Genomic DNA, 17095 nt, shown 5'->3' with positions numbered 1-17095 from the left:
AACAACTTTTTTTTATTTCTATAATGATGCTAGTTCCAGAAATGGCTCTGGATTTTTTTTAAAGGAAATACATTTTGCCATTGGATTTGCTAATATTGGGCAATGTATAGGTGAAATACACAGATAGTATGTCCTTGGATTGTAAAAGTGCAAGGTAACCTGGGGTCCATTGCGGGTACAGTATACATTTTCAATGGAATCTTGCGTAACAACGTGTTTCAGTTTCGTTAAATACCCAATGCAGTACCTCACCAGCAAAACCTGTTCGGAAGGTGTGTTCTCCTTTAAGTTAACTTTAACTCTTCAATAGAATTCATACATAGACAGTATCAGCATGAATATTTTAGGTCATGAACTCTTGAAAATGTGTTTTAGATGCTACCCAATGCTGGTCTGTAAATAACACATGGATGATTTTATTTCTGTTTTAGAGTACAACCAGCAAGGAGGCAGCATTATTTGAGTTCAGGAAGACTGATGTAGCTCCTGTGTTACTGATACTAGACAGACGTGACGACCCCGTCACTCCCTTACTTAATCAGGTATACATAGTGTATCGCTGTCTAGACGTGATGACCCCGTCACTCCCTTACTTAATCAGGTATACATAGTGTATCGCTGTCTAGACGTGACGACCCCGTCACTCCCTTACTTAATCAGGTATACATAGTGTATCGCTGTCTAGACGTGACGACCCCGTCACTCCCTTACTTAATCAGGTATACATAGTGTATCACTGTCTAGACGTGACGACCCCGTCACTCCCTTACTTAATCAGGTATACATAGTGTATCACTGTCTAGACGTGACGACCCCGTCACTGCCATACTTAATCAGGTATACATAGTGTATCACTGTCTAGACGTGACGACCCCGTCACTCCCTTACTTAATCAGGTATACATAGTGTATCACTGTCTAGACGTGACGACCCCGTCACTCCCTTACTTAATCAGGTATACATAGTGTATCACTGTCTAGACGTGACGACCCCGTCACTCCCTTACTTAATCAGGTATACATAGTGTATCACTGTCTAGATGTGACGACCCCGTCACTCCCTTACTCAATCAGGTATACATAGTGTATCGCTGTCTAGACGTGACAACCCCGTCACTCTCTCACTGAATCAGGTATACATAGTGTATCACTGTCTAGACGTGACGACCCCGTCACTCCCTTACTTAATCAAGTATACATAGTGTATCACTGTCTAGACGTGACGACCCCGTCACTCCCTTACTTAATCAGGTATACATAGTGTATCACTGTCTAGACGTGACGACCCCGTCACTCTCTCACTGAATCAGGTATACATAGTGTATCACTGTCTAGACGTGACGACCCTGTCACTCCCTTACTCAATCAGGCATACATAGTGTATCGCTGTCTAGACGTGATGACCCCGTCACTCCCTTACATAATCAGGTATACATAGTGTATCACTGTCTAGACGTGACGACCCCGTCACTCCCTTACATAATCAGGTATACATAGTGTATCACTGTCTAGACGTGACGACCCCGTCACTCCCTTACTTAATCAGGTATACATAGTGTATCGCTGTCTAGACGTGATGACCCCGTCACTCCCTTACTTAATCAGGTATACATAGTGTATCGCTGTCTAGACGTGACGACCACGTCACTCCCTTACTTAATCAGGTATACATATAGTGTATCACTGTCTAGACGTGACGACCCTGTCACTCCCTTACTTAATCAGGTATACATAGTGTATCACTGTCTAGACGTGACGACCCCGTCACTCCCTTACTTAATCAGGTATACATAGTGTATCACTGTCTAGACGTGACGACCCCGTCACTCCCTTACTTTATCAGGCATACATAGTGTATCGCTGTCTAGACGTGATGACCCCGTCACTCCCTTACTTAATCAGGTATACATAGTGTATCGCTGTCTAGACGTGACGACTCCGTCACTCCCTTACTTAATCAGGTATACATAGTGTATCGCTGTCTAGACGTGACGACCCCGTCACTCCCTTACTTAATCAGGTATATACAGTGTATCACTGTCTAGACGTGACGACCCCGTCACTCCCTTACTTAATCAGGTATACATAGTGTATCGCTGTCTAGACGTGATGACCCCGTCACTCCCTTACTTAATCAGGTATACATAGTGTATCGCTGTCTAGACGTGACGACCCCGTCACTCCCTTACTTAATCAGGTATACATAGTGTATCGCTGTCTTGACGTGACGACCCCGTCACTCCCTTACTTAATCAGGTATACATAGTGTATCACTGTCTAGACGTGACGACCCCGTCACTCCCTTACTTAATCAGGTATACATAGTGTATCGCTGTCTAGACGTGACGACCCCGTCACTCCCTTACTTAATCAAGTATACATAGTGTATCACTGTCTAGACGTGACGACCCCGTCACTCCCTTACTTAATCAGGTATATACAGTGTATCACTGTCTAGACGTGACGACCCCGTCACTCCCTTACTTAATCAGGTATATACAGTGTATCACTGTCTAGACGTGACGACCCCGTCACTCCCTTACTTAATCAGGTATACATAGTGTATCACTGTCTAGACGTGACGACCCCGTCACTCCCTTACTTAATCAGGTATACATAGTGTATCGCTGTCTAGACGTGATGACCCCGTCACTCCCTTACTTAATCAGGCATGTATACTTTATTCAGAAAACGCCCTATTGGATAAATGTGTATGGGACTATATAATTGAGTTGTTAAACACGAATGGGAACGAAAGTGTCTTAGCCAAAGTAGACCAATTCCACTATATATGATTAAATGTTTTATGATTCTATTTTTTAACAGTTGTATTGGTAAATGTATTTTTAATTTAGGAATAACAATTGAATATTAGGGGAGTAACGTTATTATTTTCTTCTTCAAGTCCATACATCTTTATCTCTTATATCAAATTAAAGATTTATATATGAATTATTATTATTATTTAAAAAAAAAATACATCAATACAATATCAATATCAACATCATGTAAGGAGATGCAACATCAATGAAGTGGTAAAGTTTAGAAAAAAATCTGTGACCTAACCTCAAGGTATTTATGTAAGAAAAATGAAACTTATCGGTGATAGCCACGAGAGGGCGAAAATTGGTACTCCTCCTTTTCACTTTCAAAAATTAAGTTTTTTTCAACTGCTGAATCAATGTTCTGATAAGAAGGCTACATGGCAGATATGTGTTCGTTTACACATTAAACCACCTAATCTATAATTCAATAGAGCTTTCCTCGTCCTGATTTATCATGTCGGTGTTGGTCTACATCGTAGTTCTAATTGTCCAAGTCGACGATAACTTATACTAGTCAGATGATGGTTGGAAGCAAAATTGAAATTATTTGAGGTTTGCCTTAAACCATTTGACTTTAGCATGCAAAGTTTACTGGTTACCAAATCCATGTAGTATCCTAAATAGTAAAGGGAACTGGCTACGTGGGTACACTTTATGGTATCAATGGTGTCGGACCTGTCATGCTGGAACCAAATATTGTATTTTACCCGCTTTTATGTCTCGAGTGGTCTTCAATGTCCCATGCGTGCCGATATATCCAGACCTCGTAGTCAACGTCATCACTGAGGTGATCACTGATGTAACAGTTGCCAGTGATATTTGGTATGTGCCACACGATATTGTTTGAATATCTTCCATGTCTAACTTTGGAAATTCACAGTTATTTGAAGTCGCATCTAGTTTGACAAATAGTGAGTTAGCCCTTCTGGTAAGATCTGGACCATCTTTCACACGCTTAGTTAAGGTGTTATGAACACTAAAGAGTGTTTTCATTTTGTCGGCCACCGCCCTATCCTTCGCGTCTCGCTCTGGTTTTCTAACATTTATGGGTCCTCGGATTCCATTGAGACAGGCTTTTACTTCTAACAAATGCCTCGATGACATCATTGAAATAGTTGGAGGCAAGTTATGTTTTGAAAAACAGCCATTGATTGAAACGTCCGTGATGTGTCTCCACTACCTATCTGGATTTAGTTATTGATTAATCAATGTTAGCTTGTAGGTTGTCATGTTGTGTCTGCCAAGGTTTTAGATATGACAACATCTTTGTCAAACCAAGTAATTCAAAATCTGACAAAGCATCCCTAAACCCTCGATCAACAACGACATTGACATCTTTCTCCAGCCATGAGACTATCCACGATTGCTTTTGTAATCTTAGCATCATTATCGCTTCCAGGAAAAGGTCCCACTGTTTCCAGAAGGTAACCATCAGGCAGGGATGTGCTCATGAACTTCAAATAGTTCCGCTTCTTCTAGCCACAATAGGGGATTCTCTGGAGCTTGTGATCAGAACTCTGAGAAATAAAGATATATATGTACCCTCAAGTATGACAGTCGCCCGCTTACCACAAATTATTCAGAGAATACTGTGTTGTGCTCCAGAATGGTTTCTCTGGTAAGATGTTCACGTCAAGGAATAATGAAACAATAGTTATGTCTAGTGCTTTCACTATGGAATGACATGTTCTATACTGGGAACTGACATGTTAAAAAGAGCTGAACACTGTTTCCACGATATGTCCGCTTTCCCCCAGAACAACATTAATGCATCCTTGTGGTTTGAAGTGTAAATATCAGTGTCAGTAGAGGACGGACAATGTGGAAGAATTTCTAGGAACTGTGTTATTTGATATGTAACTAGTAATACTAAGCACTGGACAATGGATGATAAATTGTTCATAAAATTTTAAATGCACACACAGCTAGTAATACTAAGCACTGGACAATGGATGATAAATTGTTCATAAAATTTTAAATGCACACACAGTTAGTAATACTAAGCACTGGACAATGGATGATAAATTGTTCATAAAATTTTAAATGCACACACAGTTAGCATTGAATCATCTAGTTATTACTCAAGATGTAAAAGATGGGATGCTGCATCGGCGTACTGGATGACATCAATGATTCCGGTCTCGAAGCTTTCCTTCAGTTGGTTAAGGCGACTGTCAATGTTTCTGTATCGATTTGGCCCTGGGTCTCAGTTGTCCTCCGAAATCTTGCTGGATGCGCGTTATCTCGTTGGTGGCCAGGATCTCCTGGAAAACACGAATGATGCTGAAGATGTTTGGGTGTGAGTGTTCTACTTTCTTCTTTAGTTTGCTGTGCCATCCTTCAATGTGGTTGGTTGTCCTTGGGCCCTCGGTCTCATAGTGGTTCCAGAGTTGTTGGTTGCGTTCTATCCACTGTGTGACGATGTAATCTGTGAATGTAGTAGTGTCCTGTGGTACGTCAGCATCTTCTAGGTCCTCCAGTGCGTTGAACCAGACATCTTCTATACGGTCCAAAGGAACAAGGGGTAGTACAGCGGCTCTTCGTACCAGTAGTCTGACGTCGTCATTGTCGGCATAAAGTTGTTGGAGTCTTGTCTGCTGGGCTTTCCTCCAAATACACTGAGTGTAATGAAAAAAATAGCCCTTCAGTATCACAGCTGGGAAGATAATTCGGATGGCGTTCTGGGCAGCAGTCTCGAAGTCTAGAAAAACAGTAGTGGGGTTGAGTTGGAGGTTAAGTTCTGTCATCTTGGTCTTGAGTAACGTGAAAAGTCGTTCATATGTGGCGTGTGTCTTGTTGGGTAGTAGACTGTATACGAGTGGGTACATCTGGTCTTCTATCTTGGCATGGATGGTGTAGATCTGGTGAAACTGGGTCGGGCAGGTGTAGAAAGTTCCATCACAGAAGAGGGTGTCGGCGTTGCAGAGGTCAATCAGGTTGTCTGATGTCGCAAAGGCTATAATTCTGGATTGGTCACCATCATCAAGTAGAAGGAATTCTTCCCCGGCAGTTGTCTATGTCCACTTTCCCTCGAGGTTGATGTCCTGGATCGTCTTTGGTAGTTGAGGAGTCTGGGTACGTCTGGCGCTATAAAGTGACTTCTTGCTGGACTGGAATGTGGGTAGTTGTTGGACAGTGGACAGTGTGTCGTTGTTCTAATTGTTGTTGCGTAGCTTGGTAACCTCTTCATCGTAGATCCTGGGTATGGGCTTTACCTCCTCCACGCAGCGGGTACGGATCGTCTCCATGATCTCCTGGGCGACGATCTTGGGATGGTCCTGTGAGTGGTGGTGGGGATGACGGCCACTTCCAGTAGGGATGTTGTTGCGGGTACATATTGTGGCTGGGCAGTTTTGTACGATACATCTCCAGTAGGTGCGCTCTCTTCTGTTGTTCTTCACACGGTAAATGAATCCATTGTATGCGATGTTCTGTCTACTAAACTTATTGCGAAGAAATTTCACCTGAATCTGTGCATTTGCCATGCTGGTGGTTGATGGGAAATAGTGATAGACTTAGCCATCCGATGTCCTTATATACTAACAAATCAAACAGCTTGGACACTGATCTCAATAGATTAATCGAGTCACCAGCATCAATGAAAGTGACCAACACTTAAGCTGTAAAATGTATTCATCTCTAATTGCCACCTAGATAAAAGCTTAAATGTCCAATTACAACGCAAATTTAATTTATTGCTGATTCTGTATTCACCATATTAATAAGTGGTCAGTTGATGGACCCAAGTCAACAGGTGATAATTAAGTCAATTAAACATGTACCGACATATTTTTCAACAATCATCTACACATGGACCCTGTAATTGCCCGAAGTGAAGACTCGACGGTTTGGGTAAGATAAATTACACAATTTGTGTCAATGTTGTCATGCCTCGTGCCCTTTATGTGTAAAAATTACTTCAGAAGAATCTTGTTTCATGTTAATTGCAACTAGTATCTCTAATGTGACATTACCATCATGCAGTCTTTAAACAGGTCCATGTCGTTCCCTTTGACATTTTGCGTCAGGTACATTTAAAAGGTTGACAGGGTACGTGTGCACTTAAACAAATTGGTCTGTCAAGCGTGTATAAATTGTTTATAAAATAATGATTTACCTAAAAAGTTGTAAAATATAAAAATGATCAGCTTCGATGCAGTAATACCATTCCTCTCAGCAAACAATATTTGTTATGATATAAATCTAGTATAAAGCTAGCTTTTTAAAAAGTTTACATTCTCTTCATGTATAACTCTAGTCTATCTGCAACCAATAACCAGTCTGATAATCTGAGGACACGAATGCATTTCATGTAGTATTACCAAATGGTTTTTGTGAGAGAGCGATAGTTGCAAATGTTGAGTATGAAAAGAAGCATTACTAGACGTTCGTTGTTGAATTCTGTAACAAGATTGAAATTTTCCTCTTTAAGACGTCATCAGGACGTTTGTCCTCTGTGTTTTATGTCATTAACATTTCAAGAATCAGGCTGCAGTGTATCCTTGATGCACGTTATACACTGAAATATAACTACAAGTACTAGTCCCGCCAATAAGACACTCATCAAACACCATGGCTTCGTGGTGCATTGGCCAAGATGACTTTATAACAACACTCAGATACTGAAGCCTGTAGCCAATCACATGTCTTCATTTCTTCGTTCAAGATTTATTTCCTATACTGACTATAATGTCACTCTTTTGCATTGGCCCATATCTGAAAGCCAGTTTAATGTGAGAATGTTCCAATGCCATGACTACATCTCTGCTTGACGTTCAGCACTGAATACGGTTTACACAGAAACAGAACATACTGAATTGGTTAAATAAGAGTTCTTGGAGGAGCCTGATCCGTATCAGAAACGTACCCGACATGGGATAATTAATTATTGAAGAAATATCGATGAAGAAATAAGATCAAACCAAATTAAATACAAGGAAGAGGTATTTTGGCGCCTACCATTGAATGATATTGATTTGTTCTATGTATGCTGTTTTCTCTACTCTAACGATATGATAAAAAGGAAGTCTACATTTAAAATCTGAAAGAGAAACATTAGAGAAGAATTTATCTATGAATTAGAAATGACAATTCTAAGCTTCAACAGTCAGCAAATTAGCTTTCTGTATCAGACTCAAAACTCAAACGAGGACAAAGAGAGCCTAAGGGAAACCTACATATCAAATAGAGAGATCTAAGACCACTATTTGTCAATGAGAAAATCGTAAAAACAAACTTCAACAGTCATCCATTTTGTCAGACTCCAAATAAAACTAGAACTCTGACAAGGCAGTAAGAGCAAGTGGCATAGGAGCAAAATATAATTTACCCGCCTTCATATCTGATGGCCAAACAGAAATGGAAATACCTGTATATTCAGTAAACAGATACAAAATGTGACCTTACATTTGTACTTTTGACCCTATGACCTTGACCTTCAGTCAACTTTGCTTTATCATGTCTTAAAAATGTTTCGGTGTGAACCCATTAAAACTATATGGGCACATTTAGGGACTAAGAGAAATATGTGTGTGCAGTTTGAGAAATATCCATGCAGTTCTTTAAGAAATAGCGATAACAAACTTAAATGATCAAAATCTAAGGTGGTCGGACATTTTGTTTTCTGGATCAGACTCAAAATCAAATGGCCGCAACTAGGGACCGAGGGAAACCTACATGTGAAGATTGAAAACTATCCCTCCGGTAGTTTTCAAATGGGAACATCTTAGTGACGAAGGGGGCCAACTAGTGAATTTAAGAATCCGCCCATTACTTCTGAAGAAATAACAATAACAAACTTCAATTGTCAAAATCTAAGATGGCTGTCTGTTGGCCATTTTGTTTTCTCGGTCCTGATTTATCTCTGTGAACGAATAGCATACTTCTATTACTAAAGTCGTGACAGTATGTACGTGCGGGTACGTATTCACGAAGATGATCATTAGCTCCCCTATTTCGATGACAAGTTCCATATCTCCAAAATAAACCGAGTCTATACATTTTAATAAAGCACATGTACCTTTTCAAGACATTCGATGATCCTCGTTTCCTCAAATCCCGAAATAGCATTTCTATTTTTGACCTGATAAAGGCATTCTGTATTATTCTCACTCGGGGAACAGTGTCAACGATTTCTCATCGTGCCCTGCCCGCTGAGATTCGTCCCGTTGGTTATGTGTATATATGAACTACACTCGTATCAATTATGTTCTCAAATTTCTATTTTTTGACCTGATAAAGGCATTCTGTATTATTCTCACTCGGGAACAGTGTCAACGACTTCTCATCGTGTCCTGCCCGCTTGTTATAGGTACAGCAGGTACCTCGTCTTAGTAATGGCTGGGATTTGTACGGTAGACAATGATAAGAAGGTAGGTAAAAACATTGTCTATATAAGTTACTATACCGATGTACATGTATGTATTTTGCATTAAGAAAATGATATATGTTTTAAAACCGTTGATTAATTCAATAGGTAACTAATTACGTACAATTCAACATTACAATTGGATTCTGGTTTTTGAGTAACCCGTAATGCAATTCAATCTATATATATAATGATTTTCTAAATAAACCTCATTTCAAAGTCCGGAAATAAAAATAAAAAATGGTCTCGCCATCATTTGGAAAAGGGTCAGTAAGGAACAAACGCTTGACGAGAGAATGTGAAAAACAAAACTTTTGAACAGCATTCCATCGTCCAAAAATAGCGTTTCTAAATACTGTTTCTGATAATTGGGTAATCCTTACTCATTTTAAAATACAGAGTGCTTAATCCAACAAAGAACAGTTCAATTTGGCCTCGCATAAACCGGTTTTCATTGTTGTTTGGAATGTCTCTTACCGCAAACACTAATTCCTCCAACGGCACCTTACCTTGATAGGTCAATAATTAGGCTGACAGTTTTTACTGTCGACACAGATACTCGGGTAAAAACTGTACCTGTAAAAATCACCTGGTGGTACACTCATTATTTATATGGAATTCGATACATACAATGTATATAGGTAGTTTTTTTCATCTATTATTCATTGTGGTATGAACATAAACAAGAATATCCATGTATATATTAAATGAACTGATCTTTTGATTATTTATAATTACACAAACAACCAAACTTATTTTTGTATTTTTGTATTTTTGTATCTGTTTTTGTATTATTTATATTTCATGCTTTGTCTCTTTTGCTTTATTCTTTATTTGACAATGAACATGAGTTTTTTAATATATTTTTTTTATTTTAACAACATAATTAAGTCCATATTATATGCTTTTGCATTTTCCTTGGTACGGTTTTTATATATATATCAAATCTTTGTCATCTATGCTTCGGTGTGTATTTTGTAAAATTATCTCTTGTTTCACACTCTAGCAATATCAATAGCTGTAGTCGATCTTCTAATAAGTATATTTCTCTATAAACTCCATATTTTCCACCGCACATTTCTAGTTGCTAAATTCCTCACTTCTGGTTTGCTAGGACAAGTTCTTGGTGTTATTCCTTAGTAAGGTTTTTTACTTTCTACTTATAATTGATTTTCAAACCTGTCAGTTAATATATACATGTATATCTATCTGACCTGACCATGCAACAATATATATCATATCATGAAATAATTCTGATCTTATAGCTAGTAGCAAGACAGGCTGAATTCGATATCAGATATGTGTTCAGATATGTTTATTAGAGCTTCACGATTGATACATAAAATATACATAAAATACAAGCAGCATTTCATTAAAAACGTTAAAATGCATCAACACCCAGCCATATTTGGCTAATGAGACATTACTACAGTAAAATCTTGAGAGACAATTAATATTAAGACTTATTGATAAAAAGTTTTGTATTCTTTGGTACATATCAAACAATAACCTGGCGACATCTTTTTGCAAATTATCTTCTTTCATAAGAAATATTAATTTATCTTTGCTGTTTAAAGCATTAAAATTCTGTAAATTAGCTTCTGCTTTATTAAAAACTAAAAGTCTCAAGTCAGAGTAAAAATCGCAATCAATAAAAAAGTGACTTTCATCCTCAACATGATTTGATGTACAATATATACATTTCCTTTCTTGTAAAGGAATTATTGGCCTGGCGTATCTACCCGTTTCTATAGCTAATGGCAGAGAACCACTTCTAAAATTAGATAAAATTCTTCTGTGTGATCTATTTCTAATATTTTTAACATAAAATCGATGATATCGATGTTAATCAGGGGTGTACCTCTGAACGCCGACATTTTGAATTTACCTGTAGGGCAGTTTGTTTTGATAGTGATTATAATCTTTTTCCTAAAAGGAATCACAATGCCCACTGTAAATCTACCTGTAAAACACCCTGTTAATTCAGTGCTTATTGCGATTGCTCTTGAAATAATTAAAGATGGTGAGTTGACTCAGCGAATGAATAAAAAATCAGAATTTATCTGAAATCAGAGAACAATAGCCAAGTTTATTGTAAACATTGCTAAAACAATATGTCCCCTACCGACCCTGCTAAAAATAGTAGCAGTGACCTTGACATTAACCCAAAAACCCTCGAACTCGACCATGAGCATTAGCTACTCATATACTGAAGCTACATACTAACTTTCACCAACATACCTTGAAGCATGGCTGAGAAAAGAGCGGAAACTGAGTGGACGGACTGACAGATGGATAGATAGACAGACGGACGGGAGACAACATATATTCCCCTAAGTTTCATCGGGAGGGGATTAACAATAGCATCTAGTGTAGAAGAAAACAAAGCTTTCATAATTTTGAAATGAATGTGCTTGATGTATTTTCTTCTCATTCTCGTAACCCTAAATTAAGATCTCCACAAGGGAGATGGTTCCAAATAAGAGTGTACTCTTGTTGCCAGATCCCTGAACTTAAATTGTTCTACATATTGACCCATATGTTGTAAATATTTTGGTAATAAAATACTGTTTAAACCAAGATTTCCACAATCGTACCTGTTTATAACGTATCAAATAAGTCAGTTGAAAGGTATTTCTGGTGTTACAATAGACAAGCAAAATGGCTACTGAGCTTGATAAATAAGCTTCCGTTGATGTTTTAAAAGGCTAAAAATGTAATTGAATGCCACTTTCGATCAGCTGAAGTATTCCCCTTTTCTTTAGCTTGACTGTTGATTGCGAATATAATGTTACCGTTTGAATCAATCTGACAAGGGCATCTTCTGTATATAACAGGATCAAATGTTCTAGTTCAGTGTTCATATTCTTCTAAAGAAGGTGCATAATGTAAATAAAATGAAAATCGAAAGTGAAAGGTTTCACGGCTTACTACCTTCCATCGATTCTACCGTCCGCCGCCGTCGCCGCCGCAATATTCAATTTTCAATTCAAATTTATTCCGTAAGTTTTACAACTTATTGGATAACATAGTATACATTTATACATACATTTAAGGACAAAGGCACCCACTCTTACATAATTCACCATTCATTCTACAAAATAGTACTTACTCTCTTCACATACATCTACAGTCAACAAAAATAAATCTTACAACAATCTTAAAGAACAATAACAATTAATATATTATTAATCTAATAAGTTGAAAATGAACATATTTTGATTAAGATTTGACAACAAATCTTTCCTACGTTTATTTGCTAGTGATAGATATTTTCCTAAGTTCTTTTGTATTTTCTACTTTGAGTAATTGAATAAGTTTAAACATACTAGGGTTTTTGAAATAATATGGTTTAATCAAATTAAGACGAATGTCTGCGTAACACTTCCATTTAAAAATAAAATGGTATTCGTCTTCTATATCATTTTCATCACATAAAATGCATTTTCTGCCTCGGAATATCAATATATCTTCCTCGTATAGATTACAGTTTAGCAAGGTTTATGACGCATACGTTATTGAAAGAAAAATGGTGCTACAATACTTACTTCCAGCAAATATATTATTCAGAGTTCTCATGTGTGGTTGGGAACTGAATCTTGTCAAATTTACCGATATTATTTGGGACTTTTTCATTCTGACTTAGTGGCGTGACATTAAGATTAGGAATCTAAATTTTAAGATCCAATATTAGTCTGAAAAATACACGTAAAAAAGCAGTTTCAAGTTTGATTTTTACAAATCCTTCGGCTAATATGAAATTTCATCTCATTGAAATCAAAAGGGCTCGAAGAATTGACTCATAATTAATTGTGTTTTTGTTTATTTGTTTGTTTGTTTGTTTGTTTTTTCAATTTAGTAGTAATCACATGCCTATTCGTTAGACTTACGCATTGTATCAGAAGTAAACCGTGGGGTTAAGGCTCAGTTGGTGAAGTTGTTGATTCCCTATCAGTTTATCGATGAGTGTCATGAACAGGAAAGTACATGTAAATAAAGCGGGATGAGGGGGCATTCATGTTGCACCAACATATTTCTAGTTGATAATAAAAAGCCTGTCGCGAGTAGATACCATTTAGTTCTAACTTTGACAGATAAGTCAGCTATATTTTAGTCATAGTTGTTCCTCTGATGTTACCATTTTTCCATTAAACTACAATGTATATTTTTTTAGCTTTTTTTTCTCAGTATACAATGCAGTCGTTTTTCAGGGGTTTGAAGGTATTGCGGTGTACATTTACAAGTCATGTACACATTTCATTGAAACGATTTTTTTAAAGGGTCATTTAAAACCAAATAGATATATCCCCGGAGTTTGTTGAAATGCGCTGTGAGAAACACATGTACATTTCAGGAACACATTCACGTGAAAAAGTTGATATGAAACAGGATGAAATTGACACCCTATTTTTTACTCAACCTACACTTCCCGTAGGCAGCCCGCTAAGGTTCGTTCACTGAGGCATAAATAAAAACTGATGATGGTATCTACCCACTCAGCCAACATGCATTGGTTATTGTATGACTTAGAGTTCAAAAGTTCATTCAATTTCAAGTTTATAAGTATGTACATAGAAACATTAATTTCAACAACATATACATATATAACATATATAATTTTTAAGAGTATAGCCAGGGGAATGACAAAGCAATAGGTATAGCTTGTGATAAACACATACAAATATGATATCGAGTAATAAAGGATTTATTACACCCGAGCAAAGCTTGTAACTCTCATATGAACATTTCAAGAAATGACATATTTGAATGTGTAGTTTTGTTTATATAAAATTTAAAAAAAAAACGGCTCCTGAAGATTTTAAACTTTTCCGAGAAATGTCTTTTTTAATCAAGAACTTATCATATTACAATGTCCATTTTACTCTGATCTTCGTCAAAAATATATTAAGAATTATTATTACAGAAAGCCAAGTGTTTTCAAATTAGTAAAAAATATTCAGTGTAAACAATGAAAAAGAACTGAATAAAACTGGTAAATATATTCATTTAGCTTTCAGGAAAAGGAGAGAAAAATTAAATAGTTGAATATTACCTTGTTTAATTATGGAGATGCACGTTTTTAGAATGAGCTTACAATATCATGCAGTTCACTCTCCGGTTAGTTTTCATATAATTGTACTGTTGAATATTTATGTTACATTTGTAAATCATGTCGTTATTTTCACTTATGGGCCGGTAGGTCCACGGAATAAGATGACAATGACAATGACAATATTTTATTCTCATAAACATATAAAGTATGGAAATTATATACATACAAAATTTGTACAGGACATTTGATATAATACATCGATACATTTGTTAAGCAAGAGATTATCTTAAATATTGTTGAGTCGTATACTTATTTCTTTAATTAATTTCACAAGTGATTTCAATTCATCGTCTACTAAAATTAAAAAGTGTATTAAATTTGAATGTACTTGGTCTTTCATGATAGTATCTAAATATATTTTTTTCTTCTGTTTAATGCTATTTGATGATCGCTACAATTAAATAGATAATGGAATTCGTCTCCTATTTCATTCAGGTTACACAGACTACGGATTCTATTTTCTCTTGGGATGTTATTCCATCTTCCGTATTCGATTGGTAATTTAATGTTACAAGTTCGAAATTTACAATAGGAATTAGCTAGCTTAGATGAACTGATCACCTTGAACTTACCTGTGTAAGTAATTAGTAATTTATATCAGGCATCATCCATAATATATGTAACCTTCACAATGGACACTGGTGTGTTTATTGATGAGGATTAGGGCCATTTTGTTGCAATGTTATGCGAATGCCATGGTAACACGTACACATTCAATACCAACAACACATTCCGTCCTTATGTATTCTAATGAACACAAAAGAATATTTTCAGAATTTCTGGATTTAGTTATATTTCGACGTGAAATATTACGAGAGGTTTTGGAAAATTCTACGGTATGAAACTCTTGGATTTATATCAAAATACAGTGCTATGCAGGGAAGTTAAAAAGTGTATGTTATCAATCAGGAATTCTCGTATTTTAAATCTGTATCTTTCAAGCAATGGTATGTTTCGATGTGCAGTTTTGTATGAGGAAACGGCTCCTGAAGATTTTAAACTTGTCCATGAACTCATTTTTGGTCGACCAACGATTTTATCTTTCCACTTTGTGGATGAATTGTTTATTATCTCCCCTCTCTTAAACCATCTGTTATCACAGTCCACTGCACACGTACAAACACACCATATAAGCAAACAAATCATTCAGGCATTGAAAGGGGATTACGGGTGCGTGGAGTGACGTAATAACTGCTATTTACAATACAATAAATACTGTTACGTTGGAACGCGGGTAGTGTTGTTAGAGGATGAGACTAATTACAGGTAAGGCTATAGTCTGTTTTCGGAAAGTGGCCGATTCTGATATACATGTATACACATATAACGGCGAACATGTGTTTACTTGCCTACTGAAATATAATCCATATTATCAGTATAAGTCATGATATTAATAAAATATTGATATAATTTTATATTTTAACTGGAAAACGGAATGTTGATACCTTTAATCAACAGTTAATCTTTAGTTCTAGCTCATACCTGTACACGTGCTCGAATTAGCTTTGTATTTGGATAGTAAGCTTCGATTCACATTGAAATTAAGTTCAATTTGACCAGAGACATATATACATATATATGTCTCTGATTTGACTAAAATATCAAATGCCCACAAATATCAATAACATGCTATAATTGGAAGCATTAATTATAAATGCATGTTATTCCTTTGTCGCGTAACAATGATTTAAAGCCGCATACTCCCAAATAACATAAATTCTAATTGTACACGTGTATTGATGGCAATCCAGGATGCTCATGCACGCTTTGCGACATTTTTACATATTGCAAGAAAATTATCTTTTATAATAACGCGGGCTTCACCCAACCCCGTATTGAAAATTGAAAAATTGAAATTGAAATTGTCTCCTTGAACGCCTTTTGTGTCGGGACAGCCGATTGGTTGGTGATCGGACTGTGTTACACGTGCAGGCTATTATTATCATCTTTATTTCCTCCACAAAGAAGAGCATGATAATACAAATACAAACAATGTAACGTAGATAATACGTGACTATTTACATAGTGATATCAAGCAAAAAAGTGCATGCGAGTTCACAATATAATGTTATATACATATACATGTAGTTAATTATCGTAGATATAAGTTGAGTAATATATATGTCTTATATTCCATGTACATAAATATATATACATATATATATATATGATACTACATGTATTAATTATGTGTACAGATCAAACATTCGTTTTATGGCATATATGGACTCTAATCTAAATTCTTCATGATCAGATTCATTCACCTGATGGTTCATTGGACCACCTAGTAAAATATGTATTAATGAATAATCAGGTAGTGAATGCAGATATGTACTTAGTTCTATACTTGAAATGGATGCTATAATACACCATAGATTATCACGGATATTATCCGTTACAGAACACTGCAAAATAACATGAGTTACAAAATCTGTGTAGAAAAGGCCACAGTGGTGACATAAAAGCTGAACATTACTTACCCGAACAGTTACAATCAATTTCATTATGTATCCAATATTATAAAGAAAATTTGGATGACGCAAAGCTAATTGCCATAAATAATGAGGTTTAAGATCGTCATGCAGCAATAAAAATCGTGTGAAGTCTGCGTCATTAGACATTCTATGCAACCAAGCATTAGTTTCATAATTAGATACAGATTTATAAATCAATGACTTCCAGTGTATTTTGTTTGGAAAACTACCATCATCATTTTCAGGGTCTGTGTACCCGCATGTTATATATGGGATGGCACGTCAGATGCGCGTGGATTTTATACATGTATACTGAT

The sequence above is a fragment of the Pecten maximus genome, chromosome 9 (assembly GCF_902652985.1).
Source record: "Pecten maximus chromosome 9, xPecMax1.1, whole genome shotgun sequence".
Taxonomy (NCBI): Eukaryota; Metazoa; Mollusca; class Bivalvia; order Pectinida; family Pectinidae; genus Pecten; species Pecten maximus.
The sequence above is the reverse complement of the archived record's forward strand: the minus strand, read 5'-3'. Positions refer to the sequence as shown.